Raw genomic sequence first — 25,003 nt, 5'->3', positions numbered from 1 at the left:
TAATCTATTTTAAGTTCTAAAGATCTTAGGTACAGAGTAACATGGGAAACAGTTTGGTTGAGTCTTATTTACAATTTAAATAATACAAGTTACATTTAATTTTTTTGGAAACCTGTTAAAATAAGTTTTTAGTGCAATGAATTTGGGTTTTGTGTCTGTTCATGTGCTGTTCAGATTTAAAGGCAAACAAGGCATACACTGTACATGGAACTGTAGCATGTGGGTAACCTTTAAAATGATGGATGGATGTCACCACTAAGCTTTTCCTGTCACCAGAATCCCCCATTTAAAAGGTTACATGTTGCATTCCTTTTTCTTTTTAATTTGAAAAATACTTTTGGCTATTAAAATGAAAGCAAGTGAAGTAGGGCTCCAAGTGGAAAGTGCAATGAACAGACTGATATTTCAAATATGCAGATTCCAAAAATAGGTCACCACATAACGAGGACTTCATACTTCAAAAGAACAGTGCAGCTTTAAATATTAAACAGCTCTAGCCTTTATAAAACAGTTTTTTAAATTCGAGGGGTATGTACATCCACAAAAACCAGCTGAGGTGCCTAACTCCTCTGGGTCTTAACTGCTAAGAAATACTCACCCCAGCCCCCCCTCCCCCCCACCACCTCTCCCCCCAGCCCTCAAACACACACTCACTCTTCAAGTCTCCCTTCCTTCCTCTGCATACACACCAAACATACACTCACACACACGTACATAAACACCCTCAGCCATTACCCGTTACAGCATCTGCAAATGCATTAGCTTGGAATAGGCAGGATTCCCAAGTGGCCCTGTCTTTCCGATTAAAGATTCCCTAGTGACCACAAAGCAAATCACTGCTCCTCTGCAGGAGGGAGGCTTTTCCACTAATCTGGTTGATGAAGATCCCACAGCTCTGGGGACCTGACAGGAGCTGCTTCATACCAGTCACGGGTCTCTGACTACTAAATGTACATGCGAGCATCTGAGAGTACAGCCTACTATCTGTCCTGAACCTCTGGGAAATTCAGTTTAGCTTGCATTTTGCCTTTCCTTCTTTTACGCAGCTCGCAGTTGTACACAGAGAGGCAAAAAAAGACGGCAGAAGGAACTGTTCTTGTTATCATAGAGCATTGCACACAGGGAAGTTTGATCGTTTCAATCATTAAACATTGGATTAAACTGATTCTACTCCACCAGTGAAAGAAATTCGATTGAGGTAAGTGCCTCTTTATCTGGCTTTCCTGCCTTTTGTGGAATTGTTGTTCAAGATCTCAGGACAAAACTGAACAAACTGAGTTACTGCTCACTTGCAAGTCAGGGCTTTGCTGTAATGGGTTAGCTCTAAGCATAATATCAAAGTATTTTCTTCATTAAATGCTTTTACATAATTCTGGAAAAAAAATGGTAAAACAGCAGTAGAATCTGTAAAAATGCTTGAGGTTTATGTTACTGTATGTGTTTTGATTTGTCAAGAGCAGTTTTCTTCCTGCTGATATAAAGAATCCATAAAAAATGTTGTTACCTTAAATTAAACCTATATAACACAGATTATTGAGGTTTATTGCTAAGATGTCTGATAGACTTAAAAAGATGCTGCTTCTGATTTCACAAGTATTTTAAAATTAAAAATCACATATCTGTATTCATGAAGACTGAATGAGGAAAATAACTGGCAGCAGGGGTCACTGAATTGCCAGCTGAGTCTATTCTGAATGCAGTGACTTAATTTAGATTATTTTGTATTTAAAATCCTAAATTAGTACTGTATTAAATATGTGCATTAATCTAAATATTTTAAAATTCTTTAAAATATATTTGAGGGAAATAAGAGAAAACATTAAGTTCAAATGAAGCAGAATAAATACAAATCATCAAGTTTCCTTCTTTCAACCTGCTGTAGCTCTTAAACAAGAACATATTTTTGAAGGCATGCTGATTAAAGATCTCTATTATTATTTTAAAATGTGTGTTCTGTCCAGCTATATATAATTTCATGTTTAGTGGATCTAGTAAATAATAAAATGTCTGTTGATATCAATATGTGCAGATTAACTACAAAACAGATGGGATTTGATAAAACAAGTAAAAAAGATGAAGAAATGCTTGGGAACAACATAATCAGTCTTTACATTTTCTTTTCATTACAAGCTCAATGGATGACATTTTTATTATGAAAAAAAAGTATTAAATTGAGTTTGTGTCAAAAGCAAAGTCTACTATTTTACTTGCAGCTCCAATATCACCAAACCTGTCTTTTGATCCACTCACTGCACATTTGGGTTATTAGCAGCTCACCCTTCAATACAGAATCTGTCTAACCAGACTGTAATGCTTTAATTACTTAATGGGTGTTGCATAATTGCAGGAAAATTAATTATTGTTTTGCACCATAGGTGCCAGATGGTGTATTATGATGAAAGCTATGAATTAATGAAATATGAGATGCACATATAGTTCAATATGAACTTTAACCAGACAAGGAATTGAATTATTTTGATCTGGTCTGAAAACTAGGAACTGCTGTTGTTTGTAACAACAAGATGTAACATTTATTTTATGGCGGAAGTGAATAAATAAGCAGGGAGTAAAGGAAAAGTTCTTTAACAACTGTATGTACAGTAGTACTAGCTCTATAGGATTTCTATGCATATATAAAAAAGCAGCATATTTGTAAGAAGATATGTGAATCTACAGTACATGGAGGTGTATGCCTATTATAATCCACCTTTAAAAAGTAGAGAGGACTTTATGTTTTCAGCTGAATTGTAAAACATATTGTATGTACAGGTGTTTTACAGCAGTTAATTTGTTTATTTAATTTATAAATTTCGTTTTATTGATTTTGTTTAACTTTATTTCATAGAAATCATTCTTCTTGTATGCATCAAAAAACACTCAGGTTAGATGCTGAAACATTTGAATCAATGCCAAACTGCTTTTAAAATGAAATGCTGCTCTTTCTGTACAGTATTTAGACGATTTCCTTCTTTATAAATTACAATTGAGCAAATCATTCATAACGTTCTAGTCATATTCTGTGGATATGTGTGCATGATATTTTTTTACTTTACAGATTTACATTGTAGACCACAACAAAACAAAATTGATCAGCATATACCAGACTGAAAATGGATATTTTGGCTCAGGGTTTTATTTTACTTACTGTTCCTATCAATATTTAATGGGTTTATCTAACTCCTCATAAGAAAGTTTTGCCTTAAGAGAAAATATGAAAATTTTCAAATGAGTGTATTTAAATTAAACATGCAAGCCATGTAGCCCTCCAGCAAAATAATACCAATAGACATTATCATTCAAAAATAAGCCTTTGTAACTGCTACTCATAAATGTCTATTATGATATGTTTATCAGTAACTTTTCTTTATTGTTTATGTTTAGTATGTATTTCCTTTATAATGAACCAATACCTGTTGACTTATTGTTTGAATTTTCATACCAATCTTCATGGACAATTTACTCCAAAAAGCCTAGATATTGATAAATGCTGACCACTGACTTTGCATGATTTTTTCTTTCCTTTTCATTACATACATGTTAGATAACATGTTTTTTTGTCCTCATCTATTGACTCTGATACTGAAAGACAGTCTGGTCTTACATTTACATTTAGCTCTTTGGCTTAATGGAATTACATTAATGATAATCAGTAATGAAGAAACAAAATTGTCAAAAGCATTTATTCTAGATTGTTCAGTAAGAATGAATTATTATGAAGAAAATGTCTATTTATTCAATTTATTCTGAATATCCTTTATATTTTAATAATTTGTATTACACATTTATAAGTATAAGACAATATGTAAGCTTTTATTTCTTTATGTATTTTTGAAAGTTTGTGTTTTCTGGATGAGAAAAAAAATCAATTAATAAATTTTATCACAAGACTATACAAAAACTTTTGCTCTAGGAATATACACCCTTACAGGCTTAATACAAGTGAATACAAGTTAAGATTGTAAAAATATGTTTTTCAGGACATTCTGAAAGATCATGATATTCTTATTTTGGCTCATGTCAATGTAAGCCCTCTTTTGGTATTGAATTTGCTATAATTATCTGCACTGATTTTTTAAAACTATTTGTTAGTTAATTTTTTTAACTACAGTCACCTGCCATTCCACACAAAATATTTTCAACTACAAATCAAATTATCTCTAGTAAGGTGTCTGTCATCTGCTCTTGAACTAAATTTTAAAATGTTTTTAATACCATTGATTCTGTCATTTTGCGCGTTACAAGCTGTCCTTTCATAACAGACCTGTCCCTTCCTTACCCTTTCAACACATTCATTCCTTGATATTCAAAATACAAGCTCTATTCTTTTATGAACTTTTATGAACTTCAAATTCTTTATCATGTGACTGTCATGCAATTTTATTATTGTTTGATAGTTGAAATGATCAATAGATAACATTTAAAGTGCTTTAAGATGAAGAAATAGACTCCGTAAAATGAAGCTACCATTTTAGTGTATGCATATCACCATGCTTAAGTCATATGAATATGGTTAAGGTATTCAATGGCAAGAGTTAAATCCATAAATTCTCAGTTGAATTGTGATCTGATTTAAGGCGCAATACCTCAATAACATCCTGGTACTGTAGATGCAGATTACTGTACATTATTTTGTTTCTAATGGAAATGGGATGAATAGAAGCAACTTTGACCTCATATGTTTATTACTTGAAATAATAGATTTGTTTGATTATCTAAAACAGACCATGCACATATTTATTTTAATCATCAGCACCAATAATTGTTCTTTTTGTTTAGAAAACATGGTCATAATTCAAATTTAACAACGGCATCCCGAATATGTTCTTTTATGACTTTACATAACATATCTCTTATCAGCCTTTTCTTTCTGAAGGGATTAACATATTTGATTAAAACAAGGCTATAAGGAATAATGCATGTAAAAGAACAGATATTGCACTTGTAGATCATTTTTATTGTATCTAAACATTTCGGTTAAGGAAATCAATTGAACCATATGAAAAAAATCAATGACTATTTATATGGATGTGAAGATTTCTTGTAAGACAACAAAAAAACAAACTCCATAATGTTTATTGCACTTAGAAAGTAAGAATGTTTTTGTTAAAGTGTCCATGATGAAACTCTCTAGCATGTCTTTTTGTCTAGAAAGAATGACGCCTGATACCTTTTACCATTTTCTTTAGTCTGCATACTAAGGGGAGCATGAATGCTTTTATTGAAGATCATAATAGTTTTTTTTTCACATACTGTATCATGATCTTAATTTAAGTTTGATAACTTCAAATATAATCTTTAATAACCCACTGGCAACTTATTTTAGAGGTTTTCTGTCACACTTGTGAAGTTCCATTAGTATACTAACCCTAGAGGAACAAAACATTTTAATGGTTACTCCAGACAGAATGGGTGAATTATTCTTTCAGCACTGCACTACTTAGAACAGGACCTGGAGCGATGATAAAACACAAGGAGAGTTTTTGTGCAAACTACTAAAGTCTTGAGCTGCATTTAAAATTACCCCCTTTGCTTAATAGGCTTCAAAATATCAACGTTTAAACATTTAGTAAATTTGAGGAAATTTTTTTCTATAGTTTGGCTTTTTTCCAGACATGTTTATTTATTAATTTGTGAAAAAATATTTTGAAGTACTTTCCTCCTCCCAAAATTTAAGTAAACACCCCAAAGGAAATATATTGAGCCCTGTTTGAATGAACTCTACTGTACATGTAGTTCATTTTGTCATTAATTTTTCAGAAACTTTGTAGTGCTTTTGCCTGAATTAAATTTTCATCTTTAGTAGTTGCTGAACTTTTATTACACTCAGGATATATTGTATGTTTGTTTTTCACCATTACTCAGCACTGTACAGTACCACTGTTCTGCCTACTGGACACTGCTAATCAAAACAATTCATTTTTTACTTTTAAAACTTTGTGGAAGTTTTTGCAAACATATACAATATACATATATAACTTTTAGATTATAGTGTTTTTATAGTGTTGAAGGGTGTAATAATTACCAAAGAAACAAATTAATTATCCCCTCATTTTTTCCAAATACCAACACCACTAATTTCAATTTTCTTTAAATGCAATATTTCTGGCTTTTATATTATGGACTGCGCAATAGTAGATTGTATATTTCATGCCCCAAAATCATATAAATGTTCATTTGTTTAAAAGAGTCACGTTTATTTCCTAAAAATGTAATATACAATAGTATACATCCACATTAACACATTATTGGCATTGTGTAGTTAATGAATAATGAATAAATACTGGCTAAATACTATATCTACAATGGTTAGTTTAGAAACATACAGAGTCATTTGTTGTAGTCTATCGCTCATTTGGAGGATTGGTAAAAATTACTTGAAATCAGCTTTTTTAATGAAATATTTTAGTAGAAATTAGGTAAAATGCAGTGCAATAAAATATAAATCACATTCATTGGATGCTTCATTAAACAGTTGCAGAACATATTTAAGTATGTATAATTGTAATTTCAATAAGTAAATGAGCCAACCAGTGAACCAATCAATATTTATTTTACTGTTCTGTTTTCAAACTTTCAAACAGTAATTATGGACAAATATGGGAATTCAGAGGAAAATCTTTATTACTCTAATTGCACCTCATTATTTCAGATATTTTATTTCAACAATATCCTGAATTCATGAGAAATGAGCAACATTCCCCCTGCTGAAGTCCACTAGTTAATACGTAAATGCAAATTAAATTAAATATCTTAAAGCCAAATCATAACACAAATTACTAATTACCAGTGACATACGCCCAGCAGTAGTCCATATTAACCCATTGACAGATTGTAATACATTTTAAAATATTTTTCATTGAGCAGTAAGAATGAATTATATTATATAAAATCTCATACAATCACTCCATCTGAATTTTATATTTTTATTACTCATAATCATATAATCTTTTTATGTTTCAATCTATGTTTTTTATCATATATCCTTCAAAACAAAATTCACTATATAAGCATCAAACTTTCATCAATGTCATTGTGAATATACCACAAAGAAAAAGGTTGACATTTCAAAAACCTCTTACTGTTTACATATTGAGAAATGTTATTTTTCAGGATGAAATATGATAACAGACTAAAAAAAACTGTAATAATTATATTATAGCAAATGAAAGAGTAAACTTTTAAATAGAAAATAGAATTATGTAAGTAGTGCCACCTGCTGGCAAAACACAGCTTCAAAAAGTATTAACATAGCAAATCTTGTGTTTTATTGTTTTCTTAAGTCTCAGTAAAAAGATGTTGACTTAAATGGAGCTGCTTCATTAACAATACAAAATAAATAATAAAATAGGTAATAAAGGTCCAATCTATAATTCTATTACATTAAAAAACAACATGAAGATGAATTCAGGCAATTTTAAAAGTACTGACCATTTTATCTTGAAATCAGTTAATGGGTAGTTTTGTTCTCACTATATGTGACTGATTAGTTCACTTTTCTTGTTTGTTTTTTCTTAGCCTATAAACAGTAGTCTAGCTTTTTTCACAGTGCATCAATGAATTCTAGTCTTAATGGAGCCATTGCTTTGAATAAATTGCCATAAATTTTGAACTGACCTCTCCTGATTCCCTTTTCTGCATTTGTTTTGTTTTCTACAAGTATATTTATTCCTGAAGCTAACATAAAATATTGTTTTCCTTTACAAACAATTTTGTTGAATGGGCTGAACCTTCCAGCTTCCTTTGTTAGCATTAAATTCTTCCTCCATTCTTAAACTTTAAGAATACAACAATAGCACCTGCATCACCTGCAGAACCTGCCACAATAACATCATATTTATCAGGTAGCTTTCTGCATTAGAGCCAGCTATTGAAAATACCCATTATACTCTTTCTATCTCAATAATTGATCAAGGATATCAAGAGAATAATAATTGCAGAATTTTTCAAATTAATTGTGTAAGCAACGATTGCACCTCGTAGACCTCAGTATCCACAGAAACCGGAATCATTTGCACAAGGAGTCGAACACCTCCCAAAGTGGAGGACTCACTTGGGCCACTTATCCTAACCAAGAGCCTCAAATTAATGGGTAATTATTCCATTAGTCCAGGATATTTAAACCCTGATCTGCCTATGGTCTGGTGCTCTGTCATTGAGATACTTTCTGGCAAGGGGAGTGCTCGCAGCTCAAGCCCACTTGTAAGAAAGACACCCAGCTGATTTCGGCCTGAATATTTGCCTGTCTGAAACTCACTCTCCTGTTAGCACCCTGTCTGTCCTGCTGAACACTGGACCAGTGGCATAGAACTGGCAGCATAGCCAGCACACCCTGCTCAGTCCTGGAAGGTGCTTTCTTTCACTGTTGGATCTCCCTGTCTGCTATAGCCTTTACCTTTTGGCTATCTCCTCCTGACTTATCTAATTCTGATCTATCTCTGTCAGCTCTCATCACTTCCTGGGCCTTCAGTGGGATTAAGAATTTTGATTCCTTAGCCTGTCAGCAAGATGCAGCTTTCTCCATCTGCTTACCATGTTGTAACAGCAATTGCATAAATTCTCAATAACACAATACCTTAGACAATATCTAGGACAATAAAAATATCAGCATAAATGTATGTGTGCAGCCACTGTTAGAATTCCACTTGGCCATCAATGAATATTATTTGCACAGATATTATTTGAATATTTGCATTTTCCTATTATTAAAGATGAGCTATATGAAGTCACTTGTTAATGTGACATTTATATCAGTGGAGAAGGGGTCAAACCTACCCTAAAGTTAATCAAGACAGCAACAAAGATCATGCAGTGTGTTGTAATAATTAAAAAAGGATATAATCAGACCACTTTCATTAATTTATTCCTGAAATATATTAGTAGTTACTGGTATTTAGATACATAGACACACCTCATTAACACATCTTTTTTTCCATTCCATTTAAATACTATAAGAATAAGTTAATTAAAATCCCCACCCCTCTCTCGACATAACCTGTAACAGAACTTTCATCCATCTCTTACCAAGCTGCCTCTTACCAATTTTTCCCCCCATCTTCTGCAGCACACAGTCCTTTTCCTGCTGCCAGACCTCCTTAAAACACCTCAATCTAATGAATGTAACACGCAAACTCCAGCTTCAGCATGGACACCATTGAGCAACAATCACTGCATTTAGTTGATATGTGTAAAAATAAACTATCCAATCTGGCTATATATACCAGAACTGGAGAAACGTTTGCCCATGTACTGTATAATGTCTGGAGTTGAATGGATATTCTGCCAAATATTCTCCAGTTCATGTGTTGTTAAAGTAAGGATCAACTCTCTCGGTGTCTTAAAATGGGGTTAAGAGATATTACTATTTTTTTTTTCAAAACAGGTAAAATCTCTAGACAGCAGCACAATATTCTCAGTCTTCCTTAAAATGCTATATTTACAGACACCAATGACTTCTTCCCCAAACATACGTCAGTTCAACAATTGCCCTTTATTCATCTCAACTACCTGAAAAGAATAAAATACTGTAGCAATACCTGCACTTACTGTGCCCTACCCCTCACTAACCCAGTCTGATTTGTACTTTCATGCAAAACGCTGATGCTTGGACTGTTGTAAAATAATGTAAAATAATCAAAGGGAGCTGGCTGCTCTCTTTATTGCATTCCTACACTCATACTCATTAAGCCCCAGACTATAATTGTATATTGATGTTATACTGTATAAAAGGTCACTGACACACACTAACAAAGAAAAACTAATTATTCAAAAATCTTGATGCTCTTTTTGTCCCAAGCTTAAAGCTATTACCATTTGTGTAAGTGTTGCACACTACTGTTAACTGTCAGTGTTTTGCACAACCTGTGGAACATAACTCAAACATAACTGAAGACCAGAAAAATAACTATGCTGAGGCCCCTGCCTGACCTTCACCCAGTCTAGATACTCTCCATGCTGTATCCTGCTGGCTTTAAGATAGCTCATAGAAAGAAGAATCAGGGTTACTACCATCAACTTCACTCACTGAGCAAATGAGTACTATCAAGTTAAAGATGCTCTAATACCTTATTTCACAATATCACTGTAGTTTTTTTTCATCCTGCTTGGTAGCTTCAATTCTCCTGCTTCCATCTGTTTGAAATCCCCGTCCTCCATACCTACTCATGAATCAAATGAGTGTTTCTCTATTAAGAGCCACCACATCCCCCACCTCTATATTACTCCCTGTTTCACTTTGCATCACAGGCCGTCTTTGCATTTCCAAAATAACTAAACCTCCATGCCAACTGACTTTCCCAGTACTGGAGTAATTGTGCACTGCCGAAGAACCCTCCCATAATAAAAGAGACTATCTTACCCACTACCCGGCAGATCTACCCTTCCACCTTCTGAGAATCCTTTTAATCCTACTTTTGTTCCGCACCTCCCCTTTCTCCAGATGCTCATCACCCTGTTGAGTAACTCTGTACTTTACTCATTTGACATCTCTTCTGAGGATCTCCACTAGTGTTGTGTTCTCTCTCATATTTCTTGAATGTACTTCTAGCCCATTTTTAAATCAGTTGATTTGTTCCAAATTAGCACAACACAACTCCCACACTCTTGTCCTAATGAAACTTTAATGTGTTATTTAAATGATTGTTTAAAATCACACACATTTATCTCATTAACGAAATGCCATGTTTCAATTTAGGGGACTTACAGACCAAGGGAAACATAGACATTTTCAAAATGATTAGTCCATGTCTAATTTTCCTCACAAGCAGCTCATTCTAAAAAATGACAGGGTATTTGACACAATTCGATTTTTCTGAAAATTGTAATGTTTTACTGTATTACAAGTGGTAAAGCAGTGACCAGAGCTTCATCAGTAATGACTCCTGTCTAAACCAACCTGTGCGCTAGAGCCCTCTTCATTTAAAAACATAATGACTGCCCTGTACATTCTTCACCATCCCACTCCAACACCTAGCCAAGTCTGCTGTACAAAAACATGAGTTAAAACTCAAAAACCTCTTTTAATAACAATTACTAGCTGAGAAATTAAAGAAAATAAAGTAGAAAATAAAAATAGTAGTCTTACTTTCAAGCATTCACCTCTCAGGAGGCACCTACCCATTGCAAACATCAATAGTGATACAGTACGCTATCACTAACAAATAAATAATACAGCATTTTTTCATCCTCCAGCAACACAACACATTCTCTACCCCAAAAAAGTCTGAAAACTGATTAAACAGATTGTATGTCATGAAGACATCAGCACTTGCTGTTGCAGCATCTTCAAATAAGGATCCCTTTTCCTTTGTTCTTTCTGTATTTATAATAGCCATCTTGGCCTTACTCAAAAGGAAACTAGTAATCTGTACTCTTTTTTCTGTTCTTACAGTCTTTTTTCTACTCCAAAGATAAATACAGTTTCATTGAATAACATCATTAACACTGCGAAAAGATCTTTTAGATCTATTACAACATCTTCCCTATGTTAAATTGTAGAGTGTATTTACAGTATATCCAGGCTGGAAAGGATTCCCAAGAATGTCACTGTTCTGAGCCTCATTTAATGAGACCTGTAGCCCTAACACTGGGGGCTCTGACTCAGAGCTGACTGCCCTTGTACAAAAATCAGTTTTTTTAGTTAACCTTTCAAAAGTCTCTGTGACTGAGTTAGAACCTAAATCTCACCTTTGTTCATTATTTTAATTGATATATCATCCACATAAGGCACTTCTTTGGTTGGTGATTAGGTTTGGAGAGGGTAGGCCCATTAGCAATATGCCAGCATTAATTCAGGGGCTCTAGCAGAGCAGCAGGATATTCCAGAAAGTGGACAATACTGTTGAATTCACCTCTGAATGGAAAAAGTAGAACTTAGTGGACATTCTAGCTTCAAGACACTAAGACAATAAAGTAACTACATTTACTATAAAGTAGCTAAACTTTTCTCAGTCACCTGGGACCACATCCAATTGCCCTAAAACACGCTTTAATTATTTTCTAGCCTGTCAAACCCTCAACAGCTCAACAGCTACAGTATAAACCCTAAAGTGAAATCAGAAAACTTAGAAGGTACTAAAATATCAAAATAAATTAAAAAATGCACCTGTCAGGCACAAGGTATGTTTGCTCTTGTTTACACATTAACCTCCAATATAATTTACAGTTGATTTGCCAATGTCCTTGACAGAATCTTGTAGTCTGAGCTGAGAAGACTGACAGAACACCAGTTCTTGATGTTACCGTACATGTTTCTTTTCTTAGCAAAAATGTCAGCATTGTATAATGGCAGCTTAGAAGTAGTTTGGTGTTCTTAATGCACTCCCTAAAGGCAGCCATTAGATCTCCTCTGCCAATAAATATCTGAAACTTTTCCAGTATTCAGTCCATTTATTTTACTCAGGAAGTTTCTCCAACATCAGTTTTCCTCGGGTTGCTCCTTCTTATCTTTATGGAACCTGAGAAACAGCTGGGACTCAGTTCCCTCAAACTGGCTCCCTACAGGCTTCCTTGTAGACAATTCCTTTAACTCTTCAGGGTCACATATTAGCTTGTTTGCATCCGTCCACAAACATCAGTTTACTCTGTACTATAGCTCTCCTTCCCCCCTTCAATAGTAAAGAAGTAAGCTTTGCACTTTCAGAACATCCAGCTGTGAGAGGATCTGAAACTCATGAGCGCACCAGTGTCCCTTGTACCTGTGTGTCCACAAAATGAATTAGATTCTGTTGCAAACTTTAAGATCCTGTAATTTCACTCCTGAACTCTGTAGAGCTATTATACAGTATATCTACTTTAGCTTTTTTATGTGCTGTGCTAATAATCTGGATCATAGGCAAAACTACAGAAAAAGAGAAAGGAATTATCTGAAAAAGATAATATTTTGAAGAGGTTAAACACCATTATTATCTATAAGGGTCTAAGAGAAATACACATTTTTCTAAGGAGACTTTAACTTATTTCTTTCGCAAATTCTAGTGCCTTGCCATCTCATCACTTGCTTTGTAGAACTTAAAAACAAATACTGTACAAATTCTGTAAAATGATCCACTATTTACTATATAGAGAACATTATTCAAGTCCATGGATGTACAGGCAAAGGCTGAAACGATATGATATGAAACGATGTGAAAAATTATATGACAGTCCATAGCAAGGGCAAATCCAAGAGACAAGGTTGAGAGAGCAAGCAAAGGTCAGAATATCGAACAAAACACTGCTGGGGAAAAGTTAAGAAAACACAGGAACAATACTCAAAGGGGTTTCAAGTCAAAGCTCAGGAACAGGTCATAAAGGGCTCAGAGTCAAAACTCAATGATAAAGCCCCAAACTCTGTCAGAGTATTTATCTTGAATGGATATGATTGTAAACCGACTCCAGGTGCTCCATGTTTCCAGGCTATTTCTTCAGCAACCAGCGTAGGGAGACGGGTTGACAGTGATGTAACCAGCTATAGTGACACATCTACAATAACTTGCTCCGATGCTCGGCAGTGGGGATGGAGAGAGGTCTTGTTTCTTTTATATATCTATAGTAAATATATGAGACCTTCTTAATCTAAAAAGGAGCCCAACCTGAGCTTTGTTACAATGGTGAATAAATTTTGTTTCATATATTAAAGTCCCCAGCAGCCATCTTGAAGTTGGGATGCTCCTCAATTAATGTATAATATTAAACATGTATGTAAGTTGTCATTTTATAGCAGTATTTGACCTGTATTGTGTCTAATAATAAGTTTTTAAACAATGTATCATCAATTATTTCTGGTTATTTTAAATATATAGTGTACTTGAATTTAACGTCATTGGTGTTTTCCTTATTTGATCAGTGTTACATTCTTGGCTATGCAACTACTGTACATCTTTATGCATATGGTAATATGTAACTATTATTGATAATGTACAACAGACACCTCTAGTCACCTAAGTGGGAGGAAAGAGGCCTGGAGTTTCATTTTGCTTTAAGGGAGGGTGGGATGTAAAAACATAATATAATATACAAAAAGACAAATAATTGTGATCAAAGTACCATAAAGGTTTACCTAAAGAAAAATCTGTATGTGTATTGTTAGGAGGGCTGTTGCATAAACTATTCTAAAAAATGGTGATAAAACAGTTTTTAAAAGTTTTATGAAGACTAATATAATGCATTATACCATCATATTTAATTAAATATTAATTTAATTTGATCAATTAATAGTATCAATTTACATATTACATTTGTTTTTTTTGTGTGAAATATTACTGAGTGGTGTCAATTCAAAGATTAATTGAATCATTTATTAAGATAGTTTAAAATTGGTTTCAGATTTACTTTTGGAAATTGTTGTACCTGTGAGAAGAAATGTAAATCTGTCAATTAATCTATCAACTAATTAGTCACACACCCTACTCTCAACCAGAGTGGTCACAAGTACACAAAAACAAAACAAAATAACAATGGCTAAGAAGAGTAAATTCCAGGAATCTCTATTGCAGTCATTTTCAGGATGACCAAAGTCAAGCTTGTGGAATAACCATGGAGATATTTTCATCCAAAAGGAAATCATTTAAGACAACAATATGGTTATATAAATCTGATATTATAATCTCATACTTTTTAAATTAACAGTTATTCACAATTACACAATTATAATTGCTATAGAAGGTCTCTTCTAAAATGTATTTTCTTGACCACCATGATGCTTTTTTTTGGCAGGCTAAAGATACTGCATGTCTGTGAACTGCATCCAAAATACACTATACAATAACCTGTCTTGGTTAAGTGTAGAATTTTTCATACAACTCCCTGTCAATCTTTTATGTCAGATTCAGAGATATTCCCTGGAGGGAATAGATATTTAAAATGACTTTGTTTACTTAATAAGGATTTCTGCATTTAATATTTAATGCTTATGACTTCGAAAAGACATACAGTAACATAATTAGAGTGAACTGGAAAAAAATCTTCCTGCTGTCAATGCTTTTTAGATAATTATTGAGATGTTGGAAAAAAAGTATGTTAGTGGATAAAGATATAATGTTAAAAATGATAGATAAATTAAAAGATACTAAAAGATACTAAAAGATACTAAGATTGTCTATTGTTTGTTTGTACATTGTCTTGATGCACTGTTTGCACTTTGTTTTGTTTTTTACACTTGTTTTACAATCGAGAGACTTTCTGTAAGTAAGAATTCCATTGTACCAGTACCGGTTACATATGGCAATAAAGTTCAAGTTCAAGTTCAAGTTCAAGTTCAAAAGATACAGAAGACAAATATGTGAAAGGCAAACTCCCATCACTTAGAGTGAAGAGTAATTTCAATTTAATATATACAGTAGCAGAACTGGAGTAAATACAATGCTTTTGTTTTTCCACTGAGGCTCAATTACATTAAATTCAACACTCAACATTCAACTCTTTACAATAAATATTTTATTATTATTATTATTATTATTATTATTATTCTTTGCTATTATTATTTATTATTTCTTCAAATTTGAAGTTCATTAATAGGAAGACTAGAACCCCTGATCCCCTATGTTACACTCTGGTAGACTATGAAAATATATCTTATTTCATGTTTGTTTTGTTTTTATGGTAATTAATACTGTTAAATTACAGGCAACAATGTTGGAAATGAACATGGAGGTCTTGTTATACAGCATCCTGTATTTTGAATGTCTAGGCTTTCCATTGAGGTTTTACTTTTTTTTTTAAATTTAAACAATTTATTTTACTTCTATGCTTGCTATAGTAAGGACACAAGTCCACAGGAACTATTTCTTGTTTTGCTTCAGACTGATCTCTACAGGAGCTAGTAAAAATATCACTGAACAGAAAGGGGATTGTTATCCTTTCTATTATCATTATTCACAAGCCTGTGGATTTAAAGTAAAAATACAGAGCATCTCCCTCAGCTATTAAATCACTGTGAATTGGAAGAATAGCACATGTATACAGTACTTTAACTAAACAGCTTACTATTTCAAGTGGGCTATTCTCTTCTATATATAAACCGTGAATTTGGGAATGATAAAGCATTGAGCTGCTGCAGCAAAATGGAATAAGAAATCATTTTGACAGTCTCCAAATCTTGGCCTGGGTTGTGGAATGCCTTTCCGCAAGGTCGTCTGTCCTGATTCCTTGCAGAATGCATCTTGTATGAAAAATTTGCAGGAAATGGAAGGTTGATAATGCATTCTGTTTAGGTGAAAGTGAAAGCAGCAAAAATGTTTATAATTGATCTGAAGAAGATTAAGGAAGAAAACAAGGGCCTCATTCCTAAACTCTGTAATAACTGTTGATTTTATGATGAAAAACAGCAAAACAGGAGTGACAACATCTATTGAATGCATATCTTCTGTGTGCCATTATCCTTTTTTTCCCCTTCCGATCAGGTATGGCCAAAGGGGTAGGTAACTGAAGCTAAACACACAAGGCTCTTATAGTTATTGTCTGGCCTTGCAGGTTGCTGAGTAAGTGGAAATGGAGGAGTTACTGTAGCTTTTCACTCTATAAAAACATACACATAGTCAATTTTCCATCCCAGGCAGGTAGGAAAACTGAATACTCCCACTCGGTTTCCCAACAAAATTAGCTCTATAGAATGCCCTTGCATCAACATTTTAGAAATGTTTTTTTTTTTAAGAAACAGAGAATAAGCATATACTGTAGATAAGAATTCCCAAATACATTTTGTAATTCTCAATGTAAAATGTATATTTGATCTTTGACAAAAGATTATCTTAATCTTAAAATCTAATATAATTGAAATGTACAGCTTAAATACAACATTGTCTAGTATGCAATGTACAGAATTATTATGTTTAATATTTGCTTTTCTATGTCAGCAGGGTAACATAGACAGGGTGACATGACAACATACACTTTTAAAACACAAAAACATCACTAAAATGTAAACACTGCAACAATCAATTTAGTTTTAATTTACTAGGCAATACTGGTAAATAAATAATAATAACCAGATGAACAATTCTGATTTTGGTGGGTAGTTTGTTGCAGAGAAAATAGTTACACTAGTCTAGGTGGAAGGATTAGGACCAGGAGTTTTAAAGTTGAGAAGCAACAGACAGATTTTGTGAATACTGCTTAAGTAGAAGTGATAGGAAGAAACCTGAAAAGAAATATGCTAGAAATAAAAGAGGTAGTTTTGAACAGTGAAAGCAATGTGAAAAGAGGAAAGGGAGAGGAGTCAAGAGGAAATTGAAGAGAAAAAAGGGGGTGGTTTTGGTTAAGGTGATTTGGAGCCAGCAGGAGTAGGCACAGACACATGAGACAACATGCTGGTGGAAAGAAAGATGATAATTTGGGCAATACTGTTATAAAATGTTCCATCCAACTATAGGAAGAGATGAAAGGACCCAGGGTGTATAGAGAACACAGTGGGAACCCAGGGCAGAACCTTGGGGAACATCAGTAAAAGAGCATAATGAGCAGATAAGAAAGTGGTGGAAAAAGAATTGCTGAGTTCTAGTGAGGTTCCTGAATGCAAGGGGTAGTATTAGTTACTTGGTGCAAGACGGAGTTGTCTGAGTCAAAAAAGGGGTATGAAGAAGGGAGAATCAGTAGAGGAAAGGATAAAGTGGGTATTGAGTAGGCTGAGAGAGGAACAGATGGAGATAAATAGAAGAAGCATTGAAGAGATGGTGTTGGTTTTAGATGAAGGAAAGCAAAAGAAAGACAAAGTATAGAAAGCAGAAGTAGTATTTTTTCTATACTTTAATCTGAGATTCTGGTTTATAGATAAATAATAAATAATCACAAACTTTATTTGCTTGCTGTAATTTGTATTGTGTGATGTCCATTTGTTTATAAATTAAGAGAAAGTTTAACTTCCTAAATGCATCTACATTTAAAGGGACACTACATCCGATATTTAAAAATTATCATGTGCATTAAGTCAGTAGCTGCAAACGCTTTTTCTAAATAAGTTTAAGAACAAGATTTGTATTGGTATTCAATGGAGATATTTGCTCACATGTCCATATATCATATTAAAAGTAATATTCTATGATCATTTAAAAAGCTTTTTCATCATTTCCCCTTGAGTCCATCTCTGACATTCATTTATGCAAATCAGCCTGGCTATGCTCTGATTTAAAAGTCACATTCCAAATACTTTCAGAGTCAAAACGGCTAGCAAATTAATTTTATAAAAATGATCTACATACTACACGCCTCAATCTTCTTTTGGTATATATTCTTAGAATCTTGAAAACATAACGATTCTGAATTCAGTTGGGATTTCTGTGAAGACTAACAGCATGATTTCTATGCTATCAACAGATATTTCTTGGTGGGGGTATGACAAGGTATTGATATATATTGCATATGAGATACACTTAAAAAATACTGTTGAAAACTTTATAAAACTTTCCTTCTTTTTTTGCTATTGTGTTAACACATTGTTATGTCTTACTCAATGACATTCTTTCTGGTATGATTTTCCTTTACAAAATAACTGTATTAAGAACACAAGAATTTAACTGCATCCCTTAAATGGCATCCCATTTCCAATGGAAATCAGTAGAGGAACAGTATATAACTAGAAAACATGGGACAGCTACGAAAAATGGTGTATGCAAATTATTAAAGATTTGTCTTACTAGATATGATGTTATTAGAAATAAAATGTATTAAAATAAAATTCATGGCATAAAACCATAAGCAGCTATTGTTTGAACTGCTGACCTGGAAACAAAAAAGTTCATTTATAGATTTCTTTCCTCAATTTAAGTGGGCAGAATTTTTAAACATTCACTGGTGTGGGGGTTTTGTGCATGTACTGGGACAATTATTAATTGTAGCGTAAATCACAAAATGATTCTGCGATGGCTATTAGAAAATAAACATAACAGATCTTATAGTGAGGGTTAGTAGAATACAAAAGGTATATATTCAATCAAGCAGAGTTTCAAATACCAAGAGACAGATACATTCGGTATACCATTCATTTATAGTGTTTCGTTAATGAGCTTTGATTACAACTTCTACATTACTCAAAAGCAATAACTGTACATCACTCATAGGAATTAAATTTACATTAACTGGGATTGAGGTAACCACTGAATTCTAGAGCTGCAATGTAGAATGTTGAATACTCATCCAATTTATGTGGATTCAGATTTCCCGCGGACACAGAGGAACAGCAACAGGCTGTTGCTACATCCAATCGGTGTCCTCTGGCTCGGTGCTAGGCAGTCCTGGTGGGGCTAGAGGTGTGGGAGAAGGAGGAAGAGATTCCTGCTGCGGGGCACTGGCAGTGACTCTTTGAAGACTTGGCTAATTAGTCCTGGCTAAACTAGCAGAGTTTGTGCATATGAAAAGTGACTGCGTATTCTAAGCAAGTCACACTCTTTTGACGGGAAGAAGACCGGTTCATTCCCGATGTAGAGCTAGTTCTGAATGCTGAGATTCAGCTGTCGACAGTTCCAGCCGTAGTTCACTCATTTATCAGGCGAGCATTCACAGTGGGTTACCGGCAGTTCACGAGGCTTGCTGCTGAGCTAACCTTGGTTGAATCCTTTGGTTATGCACGGGCAACCTCATGTCTCGAATCTTAGAACGAAGTAAAGTCCTGGCGCTCAGACATACTAGCCATCACGTGATTGTCTGAGCTGAGTCTGAGAACATCCTGGAGGGGTGCCCTCTGGGCCAAGTGCAACCCCTTTGATCTGGAAGAACTACGGTCGTTCATTGGTTGAAAGTTTCACAGGCATTCGAGACCCACGTGGGGTTACTCTGCTCTACCAGTTCCTGATTGGCTGATCAAGGTGGAGTAACAATGCTCTTTGACCTTAGAGTTGTAAACACTTTGGGATGAGACTCTCCCTTGGAATCTCCCAGACAGAAAAGCACCAGAGGTGACCATTTATTAGGGTGGCTGGAGAATCTCAGTCCTGGGAGTTGTTCCTTGACAGGAAACTCTATCAGACAGAAAAACACCTTAAATCTGAACCACATGGAATGGCCTCTCTGTGTCCAGTACCACAGAGATGAGGGAGAGAGGGACTGGCAGGGGGACAGCAAACTTAATTCCTGTATTATTAATAAGCATTGCCACTACACTGGACAACAAACTGTTTTTAAATAAAATAAGGTACATGTTTATAATGACAAATGGAATCTGTGAATTATTGCCTTAATTTAAAGAAATTACGTGCTGTTAATGTAAAGACTTTATTTTTCTATTTTCCTCATCCCTGTTCTAAACATTCAGTCAAGCTTTTTCTGTTAATTTACAAGGTCTTGTTGTCTTTGCATATTTTGATGTGCAGAATAGATTAATGAGAATATATAGTAATTTAGAATTAAGAGATAAAGACATTTAAGGTAGAAACTGGCAAGTTAAATCTGAGCTAATTAACTCGACAGTACAAAGCTCAGCTTTCAAGGTAATTTCTGTCCTTTTCTGATTTGAAACCAATTTAGCCACTTCTCAGATTTCATTTATTTGTTAAGAACAAGTGTTAAATTGCCATGTGATAGACTGCCTCCCATCCAGGGTGAATCCTGCTTTGCAGCTTTGGCATGCCAAGTTAGGCTATGGTTCTCCCATGACCCTGAAATGGATGAAGCAGTTATAAAATGGATGGATGGCTGGAAGTGTTCTATCATATTCCTGATGCATGTAAAATCAGTGTCTTCTAAATTGTAGAATGTTTTGTCAAGAATATGCTTTAAATAGTTATCTTCAGTACCTAGCAAAATGCTATACCTTATGCAGTTACTGTCAAGCCCTCTGCAGCCAGAGGGCGCTCCTTCTCTGTCCTGTCCCTAGTTTCCGGTCTTCTGTCCTTCCTGTCCCTCTCTTTCCCTTGGGCTATATATTTCCGGGTCTTGCACTCTGTCCTGGCTCAGCATTGATGTTCGGATGTCCTGAGACCCGCCTAGCACCAGGGCGCCCCACGTCCGCTCCCTGAGGGCATAGGTTTCTATACGGCATTCCTGAACTCTTTGCACTAATGAGCCCGGGCCTTTTTCCCGTCTCGCCTCTACGCATATGGGTCTTTTTCCGCTCTCCTACTCCCCACGGTTAGTCCCTTTGGACGTCCGTGACAGTTACAGCATGGACTTCCATAACCAAGCCCTCAAAATGCATTTTTTTAATTGATACAGAATACCCAATGCATGATATTAACAGGACCCTCTGCCCAGCCGAAAATAGCCCTCAGATCATCAACCCAAATAGGCACTCCTGGACACAACTGCATTTCATTGGTGCTTCCCTACCACCCTAAATTCCTTTCTATTCCCAGGACCATTAATGATAACTTCCCAATCCTACAGGATGACCCCTTTAATGATACCCTCTTTCCTGACTGCCTCATATCACATATAACTCATATCACTGACCGTCAAATCTGTGCAACCTTCTTGTTCACAGCTCCCTTAACCATCCACACCAGACACATTCCCCTGCAACAGAACCCACTTCATCACCTGCAAATATATCCAATACAACCCATATTCAAGGCCCCTATGGATAATTCTGGGTCACCCAGATAATATTATGTATTTTCAGTAACCTCATTTACTGCATCTCTTGGAGAAAATGCCCATCCATTTACATTGGTGAGATAGGAAGAAGACTGGCAGACTGTTTCAGTGAACATGTCAGATCTGTGAGGATCAAAGATCTTTCCAAACCAATAGTTTACCATTTCACTTTACAGTTTATTTTTATAATAAGTTTATTTTTATAATACTCATACACAGGTATACGGTATAACGAAATACTATTTAGCTACTCTCAGACGGTAAGTAGTACAAAAAAACAACAATACCATTGTATAAGAAAAGAAAGACAGAGACAACAGGCAATGTGCAAAACAACAACGGGTAAAAAGTAATGTGCAAAACAACATCAGTTGTACAAAATCATACATCAACAGAATGAAACAAAGGATAGAAAATAATGGGGAGTGACCTTCTTGACATGTGAGGTAGAGGTAGATTTCAATGTGTGTTTGAGTTTTGATAAAGAGAGAAAACTGTCTCTGAGTCTGGTACTCCAGGCCCGAATGCTCCTGTACCATTTTCCAGATGGTAGAGGGTCAAACAATCTGTAGCTGGGGTGTGTGGGGTCGTTGATGATGCTTAGAGCTTTCCTTAAGCACTGCTTGTCATAAATGTCCCGGATGGATGGGAGAGCAACCCCAGTGACAGACAGTGACAGTACCACTACCCTCTGTAGGGATTTGCAGACAGCAGTACTGCAGTTGCCATACCACACTGTGACGCAAACTGTCAGTGTTCTTTCTGTAGTGCATCTGTAAAAGTTAGTGAGGATCTGGGGAAATATCATAGCCTTCTTCAACTGTCTTAGGAAGTACAGGCGCTGTTGCGCTTTCTTAATCAGACAAGTGGCGTTGAGAGACCATGTGAGGTCCTCAGTGATATGGACACCAAGGAATTGGAAGTTACTGACCCTTTCCACTTCAGTCCCGTTGATGTGGATAGGGGCATGACCGTTTTGCAGTTTTCTGAAATCAACAATCAGCTCCTTGGTTGTTGTCTTCACACCACATTGTAAGGCCCTCTCATCATTGTCTGTGATCAGACCTACAACTGTGGTGTCATCGGCAAACTTAATGATGGAGTTGGTGTTATGTTTGGCCTTACAGTCGTGGGTGTAGAGGGAGTAAAGCATTGGAATAAGCACACAACCCTGGGGGATCCCAGTGTTCAGAGTTAGTGTGCCGTAGGTGTGGTTTCCAAGCCTGACAGCCTGGGGTCTGCCTGTCAGGAAGTCCAGAATCCAGTTGCAGAGGGTGGTGTCAAGACCCAGTGCACTGAGTTTCTTGACTAGTTTCTCTGGAATGATGGTGTTAAAAGCTGAGCTGAAGTCGATGAATAGTAGTCTTGCATATGTGTTCTTTTTATCCAGATGGGATAGGGCAGTGTGTGGCAATGGAGATTGCGTCATCTGTGGATCTGTTGGGTGGGTCAAGTGTGTCCTTAATGTGCCCCATGAACAGCCTCTCGAAGCACTTCATGATAACAGGGGTTAGTGTCACCAGGCGGTAGTCATTAAGGCATGTCACTGCGGTTTTCTTCGGTATTTGGATGATGGTGGTTGTCTTGAAGCAGGATGGGACTACAGCTTGGACCAGGGATATGTTGAAAATGTCTGTGAATACACCTGCCAGTTGATTGGCCCAGGCTCTGAGGATGCAACTGGATATGCCGTCAGGTCCTGCAGCCTTGCGTGTATTCATTTTTAGCAGAGATCTCCTCACCTCATCTGAAGACAGCAAGAGCACCTGGTCAGCTGCGGAAGGTGCAGCTCTGTTGACTGGTTCTGTGTTGCTGGCTTGAAACCAAGCATGAAAGGTGTTAAGCTCGTTAGGCAAGGAGGCATCATGGACAGGTGCACATATGTTCTTCTTTTTGTAGTCTGTGAGGGCCTGTATACCTTGCAATTTGCGCTGCGGGTCATTAGTGGTGAAGTGTTCCTTTAATTCCTGTTTGAGTGTGTTTTTTGCATGTTTAATACCATTCTTTAGACTGATCCTGGCTGACTTTAGTTCTGATTTATTGCCTGATTTGAATGCTGCATCCCTTGTTTTGATTAGGATGTGGAGCTCAGTGTTCATCCATGGTTTCTGGTTAGGAAAAGTTCTTATTTCTTTTGTGAGTGTAACAGCATCAGCACATTTCCTGATGTAGCTAGTGACTGATGATGCATATTTCTGTATGTCAGTGTGTGATCCCTGTGTGGCTGCCTCTTTAAACACATCCCAATCAGTGCATTCGAAACAGTCCTGCAGGACTGATTCAGCTTCTTCAGGCCACACTTTCACCGTTCTGAACACTGGTTTCACTCACATGTGCAGTTGTCTTATGCCGGGAGGAGTGATGTGGTCTGAGTTTCCAAAGTGGGAAACAGCCAAGTGTCACAATATCAGTTAATTTCTTATAGATCTTTACATATGTCTGGATAAAGTGGGGTTTCTGTTAGTATTAGACAGTTACCCAGTTGCATTTCTATATTAAAACAACCAAAATAGCCTTAACAGCCATGGTTTTTCTGATCTCTCTGTTTTCGTTCTCACAGAGGAAAGTCCTATTGCATAAAGACACCTGAACCCAAAATTATCCTACAACTTTGGTCACACCTTCCCCCTTTTCTGAATGACAGACTCATCTCCTTCTAAACCCTCTCTATTCATTTGCAGATTTTGGCTATTTACACCTCTTCTCCTGTTTTCCCTGAGTCTGGACACTCATTCTCACCTGCTTCATGCATATTTGCTCCCTGTTCTCCTACCCCTTCTTAACTACTCTGTCTTTTGTTCACTTATGCTTTATCTGCTAATTTCCCTCTTTCCCTCACACCTGAAGAAGGCTACAGCCAAAATGTTGTGTTTCCTTTCTTTTCCTTTCAGCATGAAATAAACCTTTACCTTTTCCTAGTGCTACACCGAATTTAATAACGGTATGAATATAATCATACCGTTATTAAATTCTTTAGATACGTGATTCCATATTATATTAGCAGAAAAGCTTAAAACTACCACTTTTTCACACGCTATTTCACATGCTAGTTAAATTTAATTTATTTATATATTATATATTTATATCTCTGACCAAGGGAAACGTCTCATTTTTTCAAAGAAATGTTTGTTTGTTGATTGTTATCAAAAATGACTTAGAATCGATCATGTTGTGATATTTTGAAATATAAAAGTCAATTGATTGTCCATAATATCGCTATTCTATTTTTTCGAAGAAATGTTTGTTAAAAGAAAAGTCCAGCACCAGCTGGATTCGAACACACAACCTGCGAGTTGTTAGTCAGGCACATAGACCAGTAGGCTACAAGACAACTTGCATGAACAGGGAGGCAAAACAGCCCTACACAGCCCTGTCACAGTACACGAATATAATCATACCATTATTAAATTCTTTAGATACGTGATTCCATATTATATTCCCTATTAATCAAATTCTAAAAGTATGCTTGTTGACTCCGGTATCACGTTAGTTAAAGACTTCGAAG

The 25,003-nt window shown here is 35.6% G+C and overlaps 1 protein-coding gene across 1 annotated transcript in view; it reads left to right on the top strand.

Moving 5' to 3' along the window:
• Nucleotides 1–688: 688 nt before the first annotated feature.
• The window catches only part of LOC148657544 (cadherin-12-like), a 140,106-nt gene continuing 115,791 nt past the window's right edge, over nucleotides 689–25,003 (top strand). The window contains exon 1 of the mRNA XM_088643968.1: nucleotides 689–1,198. The gene's annotated coding sequence lies outside the window, so the exon portion shown is untranslated. The remainder of the gene's footprint in view (nucleotides 1,199–25,003) is intronic.

This window comes from Lepisosteus platostomus, chromosome 8 (genome assembly GCF_059453375.1).
Source record: "Lepisosteus platostomus isolate fLepPlt1 chromosome 8, fLepPlt1.hap1, whole genome shotgun sequence".
Classification (NCBI taxonomy): Eukaryota; Metazoa; Chordata; class Actinopteri; order Semionotiformes; family Lepisosteidae; genus Lepisosteus; species Lepisosteus platostomus.
Note: the sequence above shows the minus strand (reverse complement) of the source record. Positions and strands in the feature narration are given on the sequence as shown.